Raw genomic sequence first — 20428 nt, 5'->3', positions numbered from 1 at the left:
ATTATTAAGTTCACAGATTAATTGCAAGCCTTGAGCATGATTATTTTATTATTAACAAAATAGGTGGAGGTATTTCTCGCCAGGTTTCTCTGCCTTTTGGGTTGGAGTATTCTCCATGGCCTGAAGTGAGACATGCACCTAAGCAATTTCTCAGATGACACAAACCTCGCTTTACTTTGATGTTGCTCCTGCTCAAGACACCTGCGCTTGAGTGCTACATTGCAACGGAAAGGAATCAACAGATGTACAGGTAGGCTAAGCACCAACAAGATGTGTTAAATTATATTTTGTTCAAATGTCATTCATTTAATGTAATCCTTGAGGCCATATCCTGCCAATGCTTTGCTTGGCATAGTGTCAGGATTTCATAATTTGTATCCATTTTCTCAACGCTCTCACTAGCTACAGTCGTTGCTTGAAATTCAGTAATACGTAGTAAATGGAAAACGGTGTGCATTCGAGTTGCAGAAAAACATCCGACACACCAACTGTCTCAAGAAACAACTATTCCGTAATCATTCAGACCAGCCGTATGCAAGGCCACTATGAAACAATATCTGCCTCCCATATCTAAAAACCATTACCATAAAACCATCACTTTAGTACTCAATTAAAAGGGTCATCTCACATTGTGGAATTTCCATGATCCTACCCACATGACAGCTGCTCAGCACCACAAGGCTGTGCAAATTACCAATATAAAGTCACAAGAAATCTCTCGAAATCCAGGAATCTCTATCAAATGGTGTGATTGTCGAAAGGCCTCAAGGTCAAAGACCCAGGCCAAAAGGTCAGCATGGAAACAAACAAACTGAGCAAATGGCAACACTCATGTTCCCGTTTACAAATGTATGAGAACTTTAAAATGGTGACTAGTGATCACCGACCTTAAAACAAGATTCTAGATTTCGTGACCAGTTGAGAGGAGACTCCCAGTCAAACCCTCGGTCTGCTGGTTGAAGCAAAACTCAAGTTATGGCTCTTTCTTTCAAAATGGCTTGGTTTTGTATTTCCCAAAGGGAATGTGCTGGGTCAAGGATTAATAAGTGGAGTTAAAGAAACAGAAGAAGGATCTCCAAGGACAGTCTTGGAGAGTAACCAGGAAGTGTTTTTCCACAAAGACAATTACTTCAGGAAAGGAAACTGTGCGTCTCAAATAGTACCCTACTCCCTATATAGTGCACTACTTTTGACCAGGGCCCATACCTCATGGTGCATTCAGCGTTCCACAATACAACCATGCAGCCAGTCCATAACCCATCTCTGTTTGGCACCGTTTTTCCAATGTTACAAAGCCGATCTGAATCTACAAAGCCAATCTGAATCTACCAATGTGTCCGATTCAAAATAGACTTGAGGAACACAGATTTAATTTCTCCCTTGAGGGATCACACATACTACGCAAAGCGTGACTATCATTGGTCTCTGTTGACAGACACCCACATGGGTATGAAACAAAGGATGTGAATAGGTTGTAACAAGATTAGCCCACTACAAGATTACTATAAGATTACATCAGCTCACTCTCTCTCTCCATGCGTTGGGGTTTGCCCACTACGTTCAGAGCTGTCATCTGAAGAATCAAACCATTCAATAAGTGCATGGTTCTTCTACCTCGCTTCAGTGATGGTCAACACCAGAAGAATTTTGAAGGCTGTCCTCTATTTTTAGACTTGGGTCAAAGGTCTGTAAATTATGTCTCTTTTTATGTCTCCTTTAATCTTTTAATATAGCTGCAACATGTAAAGATAAACAAGAGCATGACTAATCTTAAAACATTATTGCTTTTGATGAGGTGTAGGCCAAATTTCTCAAAACGACCTTCTCTCTGTAAGTCTGCCAAAACATTCACCATACCGTCATCTTCCTTGTAACCTTGACATAGCAGATACTACAGTTACAATGTTTGGTGAGGTTACAAGCTGGTCCAGAGGTCTTGATATGACCGGAGAGGGACATAGACATAGATCCTACTGGTGGAAACTAGAAAGCCTAAAAAGAAGTGTGACTTTCTGGACTGGATCTTTTGGAACGTCTTATTAAACCTTTTCAGCTTTTTTGTGACTCTCTTATTTGTAGAGGAGACGTATCCCTAACGCTCCCTCTTCAGGTGAGCCGAACCACCCTCTTGAAGAGCAACACAAATTGTGATGGAAAGATGAAGAGCCCCATTAATATTAACTTACCAGTGGGGCCTCCATTCCAACTCCTGAAATATTTAAAATTGCCGTTGGACAGCTTCATTGCTCCGTAGGCTGAGGCCAGTGGATCGTCTCTACAAGACCACTCCTGTTCCCTCTCAAAGACGGCCTTGTGCCCTGCCACCAGACTGCCTCAGCAACAGGCATCTCCAGGCGTCTCTCTCTTTCCACCACAGACAACTCGGAAGTAACTCAGAGTTAACTGGCAGGGTTAGTAATACTGTGTCTTGCTTGAAAAGCTTATGAAGCATTGTGGATGAGACTCACCAGACTAGCTGACCTCAAGCTAAAGCTGGTGGCTAGCATATATCAGTCTGATTAAATATGGTAACTTGTTAGAAGACTTGGCGTCGACACACACAATGGGTCTTCTTCCATTTGGGTCAAAATAGGCCTAGATGTGCCATGATGGGCCCTGGACATTGTGTCTTGTTTCCGTGCCTCATCATTTCAAAATATAAGTGTAAGTGCAGTCGTCACATTCCATAAAGCCAAATGCTTAAAAACATTTCACACAAAATGATATATAGTGTCAAATGTTTCTACAGATAGAACACATAAGAAGCTCCTTCCACAAGCTGGCATAACCCGGGAAAAACTCCCTGGCCCTAATGTATTTTATAATGCAAAGTATATATGACCACATTTATTTTTTTTAAACAGTTAAGCAAAGTTATTTCATAACCACTTCCAAAGTTAGCATACAGAGTAAGATGACGCCATTGGCACTGAAGTGAAACATGGCAACAGTAACCCGAATGTCATTTCCACAAGAAAACCACCTCATTATCCAGTTTAATTTATTCTACCATGACCTGTGCCCATTCACCTAAAGACAAAATCAAGTTCAGAATAGAAATAGCTGTAACGTGAGCTAGTGTTTGAATCAAATTAAAGTTCATCAACAAGCAGGAAGCTGTGTTTTGAGAAGTCAAAACGCATTCAATGGCCAATATTGACACATAGGGGCACTTCTGAAATAGGGTCATGTAGTCTGCTATATAAAAATGTGAGCCAATGCATCATGTCAAGAAAGCACTCACTGGACCATTTCAGTTGGCTTTTGTGTGTCTCTCTCCAGTCTCTACCTCTGCCCCAGGTACCTACAGTAGAGTGCATCATTCTGCCTCGTGTGAGCTCCATTTCCTACCTCCTCCACTTCCAAACCATCACTAACTATTCATTATGTTGTCTAATTCTTCCCTTTTAAAAAAAATACACTGAACAAAAATAGAAACGCAACGATTTCAAAGATTTGACTGAGTTACAGCTCATATAAGGAATAAGTCAATTGAAATAAATTCATTAGGCCCTAATCTATGGATTTCACATGACTGGGAATAGAGATATTGTACCCGTTGGTCACAGATACGGGGATAAAAGTAGGGGGGTTGATCAGAAAACCGGTCAGTATCTGCTGTGACCACTATTTGCCTTATGTAGCGCGACACATCTCCTTCGCATATAGTTCATCAAGCTGTTGATTGTGGCCTTTGGAATGTTGTCCCACTCTTCTTCAATGGCTGTGCGAAGTTGCTGGATATTGGCGGAAACTGGAACACGCTGTCGTACATGTCGATCCAGAGCATCCCAAACATTCTCAATGGGTGACATGTCTGGTGAGTATGCAGGCCATGGAAGACCTGGGACACTTTCAGCTTCCAGCAATTGTGTACAGATCCTTGCGACATGGGGCTGTGCATTATCATGCTGAAACATGAGGTGATGGCGGTGGATGAATGGCACGACAATGGGCCTCAGGATCTCGTCACAGTATCTCTGTGCATTTAAATTGCCATCGATAAAATGCGCGCGTGTTCATTGTCTGTAGCTTATGCCTGCCCATACTATAACACCACCGCCCTCATGGGGCTCTCTGTTCACAAGGTTGACATCCGTAAACCGCTGGCCAACACAACGCAATACACGTTGTCTGCCATCTGGCCAGTACAGGTGAAACCAGGATTCATCCATGAAGTGCACACGTCTCCAGCATGCCAGTGGCCACCGAAGGTGAGCATTTGCCCACTGAAGTCAGTTACGATGGTAAACTGTAGTCAGGTCAAGGTCAGGTCAAGACTCCGGTGAGGACGACGAGCACTCAGATGAGCTTCCCTGAGACGGTTTCTGACAGTTTGTTCAGAAATTCTACAGTTGTGCAAACCCACAGTTTCATCAGCTGTCCGGGTTGCTGGTCTAAGACGATTCCACAGGTGAAGGAGCCGGATGTGGATATCGTGGGCTGGCATGGTTACACGTGGTCTGTGGTTGTGAGGCCAGTTGTATATACTGCCAAATTTTCTAAAACGACATTGGAGGCAGCTTATGGTAGCGAAATGAACAGCAACAGCTCTGGTGGACATTCCTGCAGTCAGCATGCCAATTGCACGCTCCCTCAAAAATTGACACATCTGTGGCACTGTGTTGTGTGACCAAACTGCACATTTTAGTGGCCTTTTATTATGCACAGCACAAGGTGCACCTGTGTAATAATCATGATGTTTAATCAGCTTCTTGATATGCCACACCTGTCAGGTGGATGGATTATCTTGGCAAAGGAGAATTGTTCACTATCAGGGATGTAAACACATTTGTGCACACAATCTTAGAGAAATAAGCTTTTTGTGAGTATGGAACATTTCTGGGATCTTTTATTTCAGCTCATAAAACATGGGAATAACACTTTACATGTTGTGTTTATATTTTTGTTCAGTATAAATGGAGGCTTTCTGACGTAATCCTTAAATACCTAACCTTCAAATCCTGCTGTGCCATTTTTCAAAGTTTCTGAGCTGTTCTCTAACGTCCATCTTTATGTTGCATATCTGATTGTTATAAGAACTGGACTAATGTTCACAACAGTAGATCCCTTACAACCAGAGCCATGTGTTTAGAAAGTTGGGACAATGAGGTGTCTGCATTATGATGCATTTACACGACACTACATGTCATGGCAGCCATGTTAGCTCACCATGGGCAATATTGACCGATAGCAGTTCACAGAATGTAAACAATGCTATGCACAAGATTCCAATAAAGCAAATTGTACACGAGATGGCGTGCTAAACAATTTCTCTAGCATGGCTGTGCTGCGATCCGCAGAGTACAGCACTGTAAAGGCTCTCCTTTGTGGAATGACGGGACCAAGGTGCAGCGTGGTAGGCGTACATCATTTTTTTTCTTGATGACACCAAAAGCAAAATAACAAAAAAAAAAAAAAACGCACAGTTCTGCAAGGCAAAGAAACTATACAGAAAACAAGATCCCACAAAACCCAAACGGAAAATGACAACTTATATATGATCCCCAATCAGAGACAAAGATAGACAGCTGCCTCTGATTGGGAACCACACTCGGCCAAAAACAAAGAAATAGAAAACATAGAATGCCCACCCAAATCACACCCTGACCTAACCAAATAGAGAAATAAAAAGGCTCTCTAAGATCAGGGTGTGCCAAGCACAACCGTGCTAAAAAAGTTGCTTTGCACAACCTCGAGTGTACAATTGCTTTTCTACAACGGGTTACCAATTAAATAAATAAAAATATTTTGAGAAATGTATTCATAGGCTACTATTTCATCCCTCAATGAAAATATAGGCCTAATCCCAACACATTTATGGTTGCTAGCCAATCCGGCTGGCAGTTCATTCTATCAGTTTGGTTGCCAGAGACGCTACCTAGTCGCGAAGTCTTTTAGTTCTATATCTATGGGCGTGACCCAGTCGTTTGTTCTAAATGTTCTGTTGCCATGCTGCCTGGCAACGCACTTATCCCTTGCTTGCTAGCTAGCCAACTATGGCTAACACGGCCAAGTCAAACAGTGCAGCTAGAATAACAGCAAAGTAGCTGAATTTAATTTCATTTGACCTCTTTTTGTATTGACATTTCTTGCTTATTCATGATTTCTACTGGCTGAGAAAAGATGTCCTGACACGTTAATTCTCAATAGGACACTGGAGATCGAATTTCAATATTGAAACACTGTTGCAAATGTCAAAAGGCAGACAAGGTTTGTACAAACCCCATGGATGCTCAGAGGTTTCTCAAATGGAACAGAAAACAAGATTCCCATGATGGCGTCATAGGCTTACTCGTGCTAAACGGGTTATTTAGTATGGCTTTGAACACGTCTCAGTAAAGAACAAGAAGGCCCGCACACTCTTTAAGCTCCCAATTCACTGACAACGTTTTGATCCGAAACGGATCTTCGTCAGGTCAAACAAACGAGTCTCAACCTATCAATGCTTGTTTTTTTTTGTGTTTTTTTTTCACCTTTGTTTAACCAGGTAGGCCTCTTGAGAAAAGGTTCTTATTTACAAGTGCGCCCTGGCCAAGATAAAGCAAAGCAGTGCGACAAAAACAACACAGAGTTACACATAAACAAACGTACAGTCAATAACACAATAGAATATATGTACAGTGTATGGGTTTTGACCAACCCGTCGTAGAAACACTGATAATGAATGGATGAATGGAATGCTTAAAGGTGCGAACATGGCGGCTGTTCTAAAAGTTGGCCGAACTCTCTAACTAAATAAATGGCTCCGCTTACAATTAAATAGGGATAAAACATCTACCTAATATCAATACTTGTATAGGAACTTAAAAGTCACCTTGTTTAATTTGGAGAGACTTTGTAGCGCTATCTGTGTCTTAATCCTGATCCTTGCTACAGCAGTCCACAAATATTTGAACTAAACATTGCACTATTAGTAATGAGTACAACAACGAACAAAATATATATCAGGATTAACGCTGAAGTAAAAAATACATTTTAAAAATCCTTCAATAATGCCATGCCCTCTGACCTCTATAGTTGTAAACTAATCACACAACCTGTGGAGGTCTTGAACAAACCACCAGTTGGGCTAGTAGTAGTAGTGTAATAAAGTGAGATTTGGGAGTAAAAAATAGACATGAAGTTCACTTCAAAGAGATGTTTTATCAGTTAGTCTTTGCATTATAGACCAGGAAGATGTTATTTAAAAAAACGTGGAAAATACAGATGTTTTTTTTCATCTATTATATTTTAGTTATTGTGGAAATCCAAGAATTCTCTAGCGCAAGTAATACTAAGGAAACATGTTGCTAGTGGACTGAAATGACAAGTTGTTTAGCACAGTGATGAATTGTGATCATAGTATATTATAACTCAGGTAACTTGGGCTGTAACAGTATCCTTCAGAGAGGAAGCGATTATGCATTGCACAAGATGTGTCTGTAAAAGATTACACAGGAACTACAATGTGAAGTCTAACAAGATATCTAGCAAGAACATAATTTCCCAGCAAACACAAGAACCTGCTCTGAAGCGATCTGAGAAACACATTCCTCAACCACTAGCCTTCATATTTTCAGTCCAAACATCCAGCTAGCTCCACCTTGAGAAACTGGTTCCCTTGACATGACATGAGAGACCGAGACTAGCGCCACCATTTTGATTGCCTCCTAGCCCACAGTTGTCGCAGAGTGTGTCTAGCTCTGTCTCCTTGTCAGCAAGATTTCACCGTGGCCAGTGTGAGTGAGTCTGTAGGAGAGCATGAACACGCAAGCAGGCAGGCACTCAAGGCAGGCAGGCGCACATGGAGGAGCACACCTTGTTTTCTTCTGACTGAGTGACAAGGAATGGCATTCCTTCAGTGATAGGTTCGACAGAGTTAAACTGAGGTTGAAGAGAACTACATGTACTTTACATGCCGAGAACAAGTACATAAATAACAAATCAATGAACAAACTACTTAATAGCCCAAGTATCACCTTGTATTCAAACTCTAAATCACAAAACACGTGTCATACATTTGTAATCAACTTTAAATCTCAAAACAATGTGTAATACAGCGTGTCAATTGTTACCCTTTGGAGAGCTCTGTCTACGTAATTTACTGAAGCCTAAATTGTAGAATAACCACAGCCTGCAATGTGAGATGGTCGGGATGTAGCAAACTGCTTTTCAAAGGTGTCTACTTTACTCTCAGTAACTTTCCTGAGTTAGCCCAACTTCATACTCCTCATCGTGTGTGTGTGGGGGGGGCATTAAAAATCCCCATTTCATCCATGTGTGTCTTGACTGTCCTCTCGCCTCCGATTGTCAGCTCCAAGCCATCACTGACTTTCCTACCACTGGGACCCAATAATAACACCCTCCATTTCTCCCTAACATCAATGGCAATAATGTAACAGGTGGAAAGGAAAATAAATAAAATAACTGAAGGTTGTAAAAAAATAAGATAAACTTCCCCTTTACTAGTTCTCAAAATCACGACAAAAATAAAACAAAAATATTTGGAAGTACCCCCCAAAAAACTTTCAAACTACTGAATATAACAACCCAAAACTGGCTGCTGTACAGGACAACAACAAAAAAGTCAACCTTTGTTCTTCCATGAGGGCTCCTGTCTGACTCCAGGCTCTCCTCTGAGAGTCATCTGCCTTCCTCCATTTTATGGTGAAGCCCCACAATGACATACCTGACTTCAGAGCCCTGGCTGACAGCATACGCATCCAAAACAGCTATGCTCACAGCTCCAGAGCAAGAGCCCGGGTGATCAGACTCAAAGAATACATTTTTTTTTTAAAGTGTAAACTGAAAATAAAAAGGTGGCAATTCATCCATGAAGCTGCCATGTAGCTTGATAGATCAAATCATAAGGAGAACCATACGAAATCCCCAGCAGATTAGATTTTAATTGAGGGAACAAGCTATGGCTTTTTAGTGAGTGTCTGGAAGTGTACCAGCGGCTATGCCAGCCAGACTGTCGCTAATGGAGGCTGGACTCTCGGCTCTGGCTGGCTGGTTTGCTGGCTGGGCTAGAAGAGGAGGTAGAGCAATCCGTGCAATGGCTTCTTCTTGAAGCAATCGCACAACACAGACGGGGGACCGACGCTAAATCCCCTGGCCAGACATGCCAAAATAAAACTCTCCCGACCTAGTGCTGAAACACGCAGCTCACAACCTCGGTTCTCTTTTTTTCCCTCCTTGTCCAGTTTGACTAGTTCAACAAAACGCTAAACGAAAGACGGATAGATAGAAAGCTAAACGAATGGGAGGTTGGGAGTATATTGTGAGTAGGTAGAAGAACCTAGGTTACTTTGAATACAATGGGTGCCAGCGCCAGCTCAAGCGTTATTCGTTCGTTCACCCGTTTATTCTCGCTCGCACTGGCTGGCTATCTCAATTCACCACGTCTGGTCCTACACCAAGAAAACGAGATGAGCTCTTTGCAGGTCATTCACGAGGCGCTCGCTTCTGTATTTCATCTACCACACAACGACGTGCTCCTGAACCATGAAGCCAAGCGAGCCGTGATCTTGAACAAACTGGTAAATTGCGTTATAAACTCACAGGTATGTCTTCTTCTAGTGGAGAAGCGATCTTCTTCCTGAAAGTTGTCCTGTATTTCATGCGTGCGTCCGGTCTAATGGATGATCGCCATCTTTCCTGCTTCTCCGTTGCTGCAGCTGCAGATGACCTGAGATCCGCCTGTCTCTGAATAATGAGCAACCACAGAGACAAGGAAGACAATCTGCAAAGCAGGCAACACAAATAAGTTTTGGAGACTAGCAAGCACCAGAGGGTGCACAAGAGTTTGCTATAAGACGACAGGAAAGGAGCAGGAACAGCAAGATGATGATCAACGTGTGTATCCCCAGAGAAACTCATCCTCCATTGAGTCAAATTAAACCCATGTAGGCTACAGTCAGATTGAATGGACGTCGTTAACATCTCGACTGCGTGGATATAGAAGGATTATATCCATATGCACGCGTCATTAGGGTTATCTGCAGTTCACAGACTGAACCTTGGTAATTATGCTGTCTGTGTATCCCCACATACATACTAGACCGACATACCATACAAAGGGAGAGACAGAAAGACGTGAGAATAGAATAGACAGGCAGAATATAGTAGAATATTGGCTTCCCCATCACCATCTCATTTTGTAATAAAGTACTGGTTTAATAAACAGATTCAAGAGAAAATTAAAAAGGTACAGCAGGTGGATTATGACTAATGAGGTCTGTGATGATACCCATAGCCTAGTAGTGTACTCCCTGGCTATCTAGTCAATGCTGCTCCATCAAGATGGAAACAAAGGTAAAGCCCAGGGGAGAATCTCAATTGGATGCTCAACTCCTAGCATCCTCTTCTCTGTCCTCTCCTCGCCTGCTTTTGAAAAAGGTCAAAGGTAATCGAGGAATGGAGACAAGGAGAGGAAACGTGGAAACAAATTCAAAATGTATGGAAGGAAACTCCACTCGTGCATCATCTGGCATTTTTACATTTACAGTGGTGGGACCCCTGGGACAGTTAGTTGTGCAAGACATTTTACAGATAAAAGGATAAGTAGCGTATCATTTTTAAATGTGTAAATGCTTTTCTCCTTTGAGAACACTGCTGATTCAAAAGGGGTGTTGAGGATCTTTAAAAACTTCTGCGCTCGCCGGCGGGAGGATACTCTTGTGCATCCTCTGTCGAAGTAGGTAATCGAAGAGGGGAGCACACTCCTCTGTTCGACTATAAATTAATTGGCACGCTCCTCAACCACTTCACGGTTTCTGGGTCATGAGAAGAGGAGGACAGAGTCGTCGAGGAAAGGACTTTTCTTTTTTTAATTGAGAATCTCCCCAGGACAAAAGTATTGGGACATCCTGTTGTGATTCTCTATTAGTGTAGAGAGAGAGAGAGAGAGAGAGAGAGAGAGACTACATCCCCAGTTGAAGGGAACGTAAACAAAAGTGAAACTCATCTAAGTTAATTTGTCCGGCTCTTTTACTGCTTCAGTTACAATATCATGTTCCAAGTTGTGTCAGAACCCCCAGATACAAATATGAATGTACAGTCAGTGTAGCAAGCAGTTAAATATCAATATAATAAACACCTAAAACAATGTCCTGCTAATTATGGGTTATTTATTTTTCTCATTATGTAATAAAGCATTTAATTTACATGTTACTGTGCATAAAGCATGTGCATAAAATTGTTGGTTAAGTTAATTATTTTATGATGGATAATATCAAGAGATTATTTGACACATACCTGACAAAGAAATGCAACATGCCCCACAATCAGGACAAATTGGATACGTCCACCTAGGATGAGCGACTTCTGTACTAAATACCAGACTAGAGTCTTGAGTTCCTTACCACGCTTGCTAAATATCAGAACTCAAGACTCTAGTTCAAGGGCCTCCCGGGTGGCGCAGTGGTGAAGGGTGCTGTACTGCAGCGCCAGCTGTGCCACCAGAGACCCTGGGTTCGCGCCCAGGCTCCATCGCAACCGGGGGGGACAGTGGGGCGACGCACAATTGGCCCAGTCGTTAGGGAGGGCTTCGCCAGTAGGGATATCCTTGTCTCATCGCGCACCAGCATCTCCTGGTACCAGGAGTGCGGCTTGGTTGTGTATTGGAGGACACATGACTTTCAACCTTCGTCTCTCCCGAGCCCGTACGGGAGTTGTAGCGATGAGACAAGACAATTGGATACCATGAAATTGGGGAGAAAAAGGGGTAAACCATGAAGCCAAACAGAACCATAGGTTAGGTAGACTAATTTCGCTGAGCATGTGCGCCAAATTCCATGACTGAGTCAAACAGATGTGCCTGTTATTGCACCACATTGTAGTGGATCTGATTGTTCTTACATATGTTAAGTCTTGACAGTGTTTGGAACCTGTGTATCAAGTTGTTTCAATACAAATGAACGTGTCTGATTAATATGCATTTATGTGCCAGACCAAACCCACATCAATGTTTATTGGTCAGTAGCAGCCATGTTTGAGATGCTAGCCTGGAAAAACATAATTTAGAGCTGCCATGTATGCCATGTATCAAGTTTTCTGCAGATCGGTCATTCGGTGCCAGAGGAGTAGCGTTTTTAGTGTTTTTCACAAAATCCAAAATGGCGGAAAATCCATCTTGCCGGACCTTAATGGTCCTTCAGGCAAATGTGTTCCTCGTGAGGAGAGGGACCTATGTACCAAATTTCAGGACTATAGTTCACACACCGAGGGGCGTGACCTTTCAAAGTTAGCATTTTCAATTGCTTGTTATAGTTCCACTATGTGGCCAAATAGCATGGCATTGGATGATAGGGTGTGGCCCTTGGCCCTTTACAATCTTGCAAACAAATATGATAGTGTTTCACCCAGCTTCGCTGCTTGAACCTCTCTGTCACGCTCATCTGTTGAAGGAGTGGAACAAAGCGCAGCGTGGTATTTATTTTCAAAAACCACTTGAACAAAGAGCAAAACGACAACGACCAGTTCTATCAGGTGCAGAAACACAAAACAGAAAATTACTACCCACAAAAACAGGTGGGAAAGGGCTACCTAAGTATGGTTCCCAATCAGAGACATGGATAGACAGCTGTCCCTGATTGAGAACCACACCCGGCCAAAACAAAGACATACAAAACATAGAAAAATGAACATAGAATGCCCACCCAAATCACACCCTGACCAAACCAAAATAGAGACATAAAAAGCTCTCTAAGGTCAGGGAGTGACACTATCATTAATTACGCTTGGTTTGAAATGTGTTCATGTCATTCATGAGTTTTGAAATATGCCATCCATACAGTATTTTGTATAAAGAATAGAATTGAATGATTCAGACTGGAAATCATATTTCCGTCTGTCGCTCACTTGGTGCATCATTCAATATGCTATTTGTGTCATGTTACAGAGCCTGAATGGAATAAATTCAAGATGATGTCATAAAATCCAGGTACCTTGACAGCTGAAACTCAGATACAAGAGTAGGAGATATTTTCTTCTCCTATCTATCAGGTGACAGGTGGGATCTGAGGTGTGTATGGGGCGGCAGGGAGCTTTAGTGGTCAGAGCGTTGGGCCAGTAACTGAAAGGTTGCTAGATTGAATCCCCGAGCTGACAAGGTCAAAATCTGTCGTTCTGCCCCTGAACAAGGCAGTTAACCCATTGTTCCCAGGCCGTCATTGTAAATAAGAATTTGTTCTTAACTGACTTGCCTGATTAAATAAGCAAAAAATATGATTCCTTGGGTGAGTCTCAGTTGTCTTTTCTTGATTCCTCATGTCCTCTCTCCTCGCCTCCTTCATAAAACGCATTGGAGATCTGAGATTCCTCGATTCAAATCATCTCCTCCAATATGTTTGGACATGAAGGCAAGGAGAGAGGACATAAGGAATCAAGAAAATAAGGTTTAGATCCACTCATTGAGATGTGTATAGGCTGTGGGCTCCGCTTTGGGCACTCCCTAGCCACACCCATAGTCACTACCTGGTTTGACTTGATATAGGGAGTGGGTATGCCAGGAAATGGGGGGGATCTATCTTGACTCCATCTTGTAAAAAAGAAAATTGTGACCTACGCTGCATTCATAATAAGTGGAAACTCTGAAAATACTACTTGTAAACTGGGAGAAAAGAGTGGTGTGCATTCACATGCTTTAAACTCGTTGAGAACACTGATTGGCTAATGGCAAAAAAGCTGTGTCAACCATAAACAAAAATGACAGCTATCATGCTTGTAAACAAACAATAGTGTTCAAAATACATATTAATAGATTGTTTTCCTATAAATAATGCTTTGTTGTTGCATTTTACTGCCAAAAATGTGTTAACAGGGTCATTTCCTTAGTATGCAACATCGGAGTTCAGCATGTGGGTAGACGAGTTTCCCACTAGTAATTACCAGTTGGAGAGGCATTCAAATGGATTTTTCCGAGTCAAATGCAGTTATTTAGTCAATGTTATGAACGCAGCTTAGGAAACGTTGATAGTTTAAAGGGGCAGTACAGTTACTAATGTGGTTTTCCTGTTTTTTATTTCCATACGTTTTCCTGTTTTTTATTTCCATACTATGAAGTCGAAATAACACTCTTAAAATGTGAAAAGGATGATAATGCCCTTTTTGTGTGTAAGACCTATTTGGAAAAAATGGCTGGAATTTCAGTCTGTTTAGGTGGGATGGAGTTTTCGGCCCAAATCATGACGTCACAATCTGATCTGATTATAATAGACCAATGACCGTTCATCTGGGTAAGGGGGTGGGCTCTAGACCATCATATCAGCCAATCAGGGCTGTGTATGTAAGTATCTTCACATGAGCAGTTCAATGGCCAAAGAGGCTCAGGGAAATAAATGATAAACTACCAAGTGGTAACTCCCGAGTAAGAGCACAGCAGTCTAAGGCATTGCATCTCAGGACTAGAGGCGTCACTACAGACCCTGGTTTGATCCCAGGCTGTATCACGACCGGCCGGTCGAGAATCTCATAGGGCAACGCACAATTGGCCCAGCGTCGTCCGGGTTAGAGGAGGGTTTGGCCGGGGTAGGTCGTCATTGCAAAATAAGAGTTTGTTCTTAACTGACTTGCCCGGTTAAATAAAAAATATATTTTCGAGTTCTTTTCATTAAATACACACACACACACAGTGATTTATTAGACACACAGTGATGATTCAAAAATGTAACTTAAAAAGACTGCATAGGGGCTTTAAAGGCATAGTTTTATCATGTCATACAGGTGAGAACTTTGTAAAAGATTTGTAAAGGATATTGATAATCAAAATAAGTTTCCTATTGTGGACTATTGACTTCTTTTGGAGGCTATTTCTAACACCTACTGGATTAATTGGGATTTTTGCCTAATTTTGGATTTCTTGCTGGATTGTTGGACATAATTTAATCAAACATTTACTTTTATTGGTGGAAAATTACATTGTTGACAAAACAGAGACTTGATTTAGCATTTTAATTTGTGTTTCAGAGACTGAGCCTATATTTGAGATTATTTGGGGGAATTTTGGATTCTGTGTGCCTTGTGGTTTATTTGTGAATATCTTTCTTTACATGACATTTGTACCCTACCTTGTATCTCAATTAGTGGCATTGGATTTAATGCTAATTGACTGTTATAAGAGATATAATAATATGAACTAGGTATATCTCTCACTATATCTTTCTAACTGTATGTTTCTCCTATCGATGGGGCAAAGCTACATCAGATGACAGATGGAGAACACATAACACATGACTTGTACATACTGTATCAACACAGGCTCCTCAAGATTAAACAATGACTGTGTATTACACACACACATGCGCACACACACGCACACACACTCACACACACACACGCACGCACGCACACACACACACTTGCGCACGCAAGCACACACACGCACACACGCACACACGCACACACACACACACACACACGCGCACACACACACACACACACACACACGCACACGCACACGCACACGCACACACACACACAACGGATCCTGCCCAACTAATCTGTAGCTCCCTGTATTTACTGTAGCCAACGCAATATTCTGGAATCCATACGGTCCAAAGCACCGATGAGGGCACCAAGATTGTTGTTGTTGTGAAAGTGAGTGATCATCATTTGGCAACCTCTTCATCCTCACCACTTTTGAGCTCTCTGTGATTTTAGTTCTTGAGTGTACCATTTTCTTCTTCACCTTTACCACAGAGAAGAATAGACTTCCAGAGCCATCATGTAGGCGTAAGATAGCCCATGACCTTCACTATAGCATAGGAATGTGTTTGGATTTGGAAGGAGATCCTTGTGAAAGACTCACGCAGCCAGGCCAGGTTTGTGAGTTGGTTGTGGTTGGGTCTATCACGCTGCTACGACATATGGCTGCTGAGGAAAATCTGATTAATATGGGAGGGCCAGTGCTGTGTCCCAAATGGCACCCTATTCCCTATACAGTGCACTACTTTTGACCAGAGCCCTATGTGCCCTGGTCAAAAGTAGTGCACAAAAGAGGAAAGGGTGACATTTGGGATGCAGCGCGGCAGAGGCTGCACCGGGAAACACCAACCGTTTCCACGTCCCCCTCCGTGCCTCAGTGCCAGGCCTTGCTCCAGAGCATGTAGCTAAAAACAGACAGACGTCAGGGATTCATATAGTTCCACCATGGGAGGGTGGGAGGTACATCCAACAGTAGGAGGGGAGTGTGGGAGGAGAGGGAAGGTACAGATTTGGAAGATGACCTCAGAGAATATGGTCCTCCTTGTGGATCCAAATGGTTAATACTGTGTTGTCCTTTTCCGTGTATAATTGATTGGGATGATTGAATTCACTTATTTGATTCGATAAAATGGATCGATTCATTTATGGGAAACTTTTTTGAAAAAATAAAGGTATACCATGAGTGTCCACAGCTTATGATACAATGTTCCAATAAACATCCTGTGTTGGTATTGATACACAGGACCGATGTACTGTATTGTGAACAATTGAAGAGGCCTCCTCAGTTAGCATTGTTGTCCATTCCATGAGCTACCTTCTTTAGCAGTCTGTCAGTATCCCACGACCTGTTCAATCAAATCCACGTGTCACTGTCTGATGCCTCTCAGGTTCTAGCTGATGTCAACCGGTGAGGTGCTGGGCTGTATGTAGAGATCAATGAACTGTTAACAAAGGTGAAACATTGGGGCAGACAAGACAGACAGACAGACAGACAGACAGACAGACAGACAGACAGACAGACAGACACCAGACAGACACCAGAATGAAAGCAGGCTGTTCAAAGTGTGTACAAACATTGACAATGTCTGCAAGATTCTTGGTCTTATCTGAGAGTGCTTAGAGTTTGTTCAGTTTGTCAAAGCCTTTAGTCTTTCATTAGGTTTTTGATCTTCTGAAAGACATTTTCAAGTCAAATTCTTGCTAAAATCGAAACTAAAAAGACTGCTTTGAGGACACACTTAGACATAAATACAAAAAAAGCAACCATGGACAGAACAATGGCTGTGCCTGCTGTGTAATTTGAATGCAATTTTGAGTGAAGAAAAAGCAGTACTTTTCAAGGGAGGCTCTATTGATATGTTTTGACAAACACAGAAGCACCAGACTATCAAGGGCAATTTTAAAAAGAGAATATTGTAGTACAAATATACATAAATGCAGCCTCCAAGCATACGTGATAAGGGCTCTTCAACACTGTAGGCTGATTATTTCTCTGCAAACATAAATAATCTATTTTTTAGCCAAATCACTCTCCCTTTTCTACGTGTAGCTGAAAGACGAACAAAAACAAGGAGGAAAGGGAAATAACACAGATTAGTTGTATGATCAATTACTCCCCCTGTGAATTTGAAAAACGCTAAGAGAAACCTTGCTCTTATGTTTGTCAGGCCATGAAAGCCCACATCAACCCTGGGTGATAAGAGCGACGATCGTCCCACCCACAAACCAGCAAGAAAGATGGTTGAGATAACATCATTACAACTACAACTGGTTGAAATCTGACTGTAATGACATTGTTTCAACCATCTTCGCCCACTGAGAACACACGTCATCAAACCATGTAGATTTGAGTAACACATGAAGATACATGTACAGCTCCCTGGCATTAGCTCACCGCCATCAGTATTAGAAACTGTGGAGCTGATGCTAAAGAAAGATCCCTCCCTCTTTGTCAGAGGCTGCCTCCTCTGCTGCCTATGCAGAATGCATTCCATATTTGCATAGCACTTACACACCTCATTTGGCTATGGATATTTTAATCAGGAGGTGTTGTCACATCTCTCATGGTCTGGGCCAGGCTGAAGGATTGCCCTGCCACTCTTGTTTGTCTCTGTTCTCCCTCATATGACACCTCATGACGTCCCGTGCTGCTGTGTAACGCGTACGAAATGGAACCCTTTAATTCCCTGCATAGGGCTCTGGTCAAAAGTAGTGCACTATGTAGGGAGTGGGTGCCATTTTGGACACGGCCCCAAGAGAAAGGAGAAAGACTCTACTCAACGGTCTAACAGGTTGCCCACAGCTGCCCTCTCCATTGCATGACACAACAATGGCTCAACAATACATGTGCAGTATATCTGTCCTTAAGTGTGTTAATATGGGATTAGAATACAGATTTCTATTCTTGCCCTCCTCACCAGCTCGATAATCCTAGTCTGGGTTATAGGACAAGGCTATAGGCACAGGTATCATACAGTATGAGGACAGTATTGTACTCTAAATCCTCCTTTTGATTGTTAGATTTAATATTGTAGTACAGCTTTCACAGAACAGTACCTACTATTGACAAGACAATGTCACCTATTTTTGTGGATGTCCTTTTTGTTGCAGTGTAAGGATTCCAGTGTAGAATGTATCCTTTTCATGGATATGTTCATGATCTGTGGTTTTGTGGTACAGATATGACATGTCCAAGACACACATATTTCACAGTTAGACAGTGTGGATCATCATTCTCCCACCAGTGACTGGGTCAATACTGCCAGTCGATGGGTAGAAATGTTTGATTCTAGAGTGATGGGATGAATATCAAAGATTCCAAACAACAAAATGATCTCGTCATCTTCTGTCTCCAGGCAAAACGCAACCAAATTCAGCAACTGTCTGGACGATCTCAGTTAAAGACTATACATTTGGGGCAATTTGGGATTAGTACGGTTTGATATTGTAGATGTGGTTCTGTCCTTTGTTTATATAACAAATAATTAACAAGACACTAGTAACAATATTCAACCTCAACATTAAAATAATTTTAAAAAAGGAGAAGCCAGATTAACTCAGTGTGCCTACATAAAGGTTTTCAGTTCATTAATCCATGATGTGCTGCCGTTGATCTACTCGAGTTCCTGCTTTCCTCCTCAGCTTTGGGAACTCCACGAGATGTCACATGAGTACAATCATTCAAATGCAATTGGGGGTGTCTTTCTCCTGTATTTCTCCATTTCATTGTATCATGCTGCACCACTACCACATTGACACTGCAAAGCCTGGAGACACCTTCAGGTCCACCTTGTGTGGTATAAACTAGCTGTTTGGTAAGATAAACGTGATCCTTCATGGAGACAAAGAGGTCCCAGGTGAGAGGATGAGCGAAGACGAACCAAGACCAGCAATCAGACCGATGACCAACGGACCGTACAGTACAGAGGACATCAGCTAGCGTCATGCACTCTGAGGATTAGAAACTGCTGCATCCACTGCTTCTCCTGCTCTATTGATGGATGGATAAAGCCTTGGACTTTACCTTATTGAAATAGGAGAAAGTGCCTGGGGAGCCATGAAATCCATAGACCCTGCTTAAATGGGTTTGTAAGAGGCTTTTGCCAAGTGGACCATGCATGTGTCCCAAATGACACCCGGCCATTTGAGATGCAGAACCATGGCTGAGAGAGAGAGCCCCTTAAACACAGCCAGCGACTACCCGGGCAGATTCCAAGACCAGTGCAGATTCATCAGAGAAGGAAGACAAAGAGAATGATCACGCACGGCCACGTGTGAGACATTTGCGCCTTTGGTCTGCTCCAGGGGGACCCTGTCAATAATAACATGGCCTTTTTAAAATGTATTTCTTTATTTAACCTATATTTAACTAGGCAAGTCAGTTAAGAACAAATTCTTATTTACAATGACGGCCTACCAAAAGGCAAAAGACCTCCTGCGTGGACAGGGGCTGGGATTTAAAAAAATAAAAATAAAAAATTAAAATAACAAATATAGGACAAAACGCACATCACGACAAGAAAGACAACACAACACTACATAAAGAGAGACTTAAGACAACAACATAGCAAGGCAGCAACACGTGACAAAACAGCATGGTAGCAACACAACATGACAACACCATGGTAGCAACACAACATGGGAGCTGTACAAAACATGTTGCAAACACTATTGGGTACAGACAACAGCACAAAGGGCAAGAAGGGAGGGACAACAATACATCACGCAAAGCAGTCACAACTGTCAGTAAGAGTGTCCATGATTGAGTCTTTGAATGAAGAGATTGAGATAAAACTGTCCAGTTTGAGTGTTTGTTGCAGCTCGTTCCAGTCGCCAGTTGCAGTGAACTGAAAAGACGAGCGACCCAGGGATGTGTGTGCTTTGGGGACCTTTAACAGCATGTGACTGGCAGAACGAGTGTTGTATGTGGAGGATGAGGGCTGCAGTAGATATCTCAGATAGGGGGGAGTGAGGCCTAAGAGGGCTTTATAAATAAGCATCAACCAGTGGGTCTTGCGACGAGTATACGGGCCTTACTCCTCTCTCCTCCTCCTCTTCTACTTCTTCTCCCTCTTTCTCACTATCGGTCTCTGTCTCTGTTTCTCTCTCTCTCTCTCTCTCTCTCTCTCTCTCTCTCTCTCTCTCTCTCGCTCTATTTCTCTCTCTCACTCTCTCTCTCTGTCTTTCTTTCTCTCTCTCTCTCTCTCTCTCTCTCTCTCACTCTCTCTCTCTCTCTCTC

The 20428-nt window shown here is 42.3% G+C and overlaps 1 protein-coding gene across 1 annotated transcript in view; it reads right to left on the bottom strand.

The window, feature by feature from the left end:
* Positions 1-9689, bottom strand: part of LOC139408928 (zinc finger protein 462-like) — an 88411-nt gene extending 78722 nt beyond the window's left edge. The window contains exon 1 of the mRNA XM_071153395.1: positions 9547-9689. The gene's annotated coding sequence lies outside the window, so the exon portion shown is untranslated. The remainder of the gene's footprint in view (positions 1-9546) is intronic.
* Positions 9690-20428: the final 10739 nt, after the last annotated feature.

Source organism: Oncorhynchus clarkii, chromosome 5 (assembly GCF_045791955.1).
Source record: "Oncorhynchus clarkii lewisi isolate Uvic-CL-2024 chromosome 5, UVic_Ocla_1.0, whole genome shotgun sequence".
Taxonomy (NCBI): Eukaryota; Metazoa; Chordata; class Actinopteri; order Salmoniformes; family Salmonidae; genus Oncorhynchus; species Oncorhynchus clarkii.
This window is presented reverse-complemented; position numbering and strand designations above follow the sequence as displayed.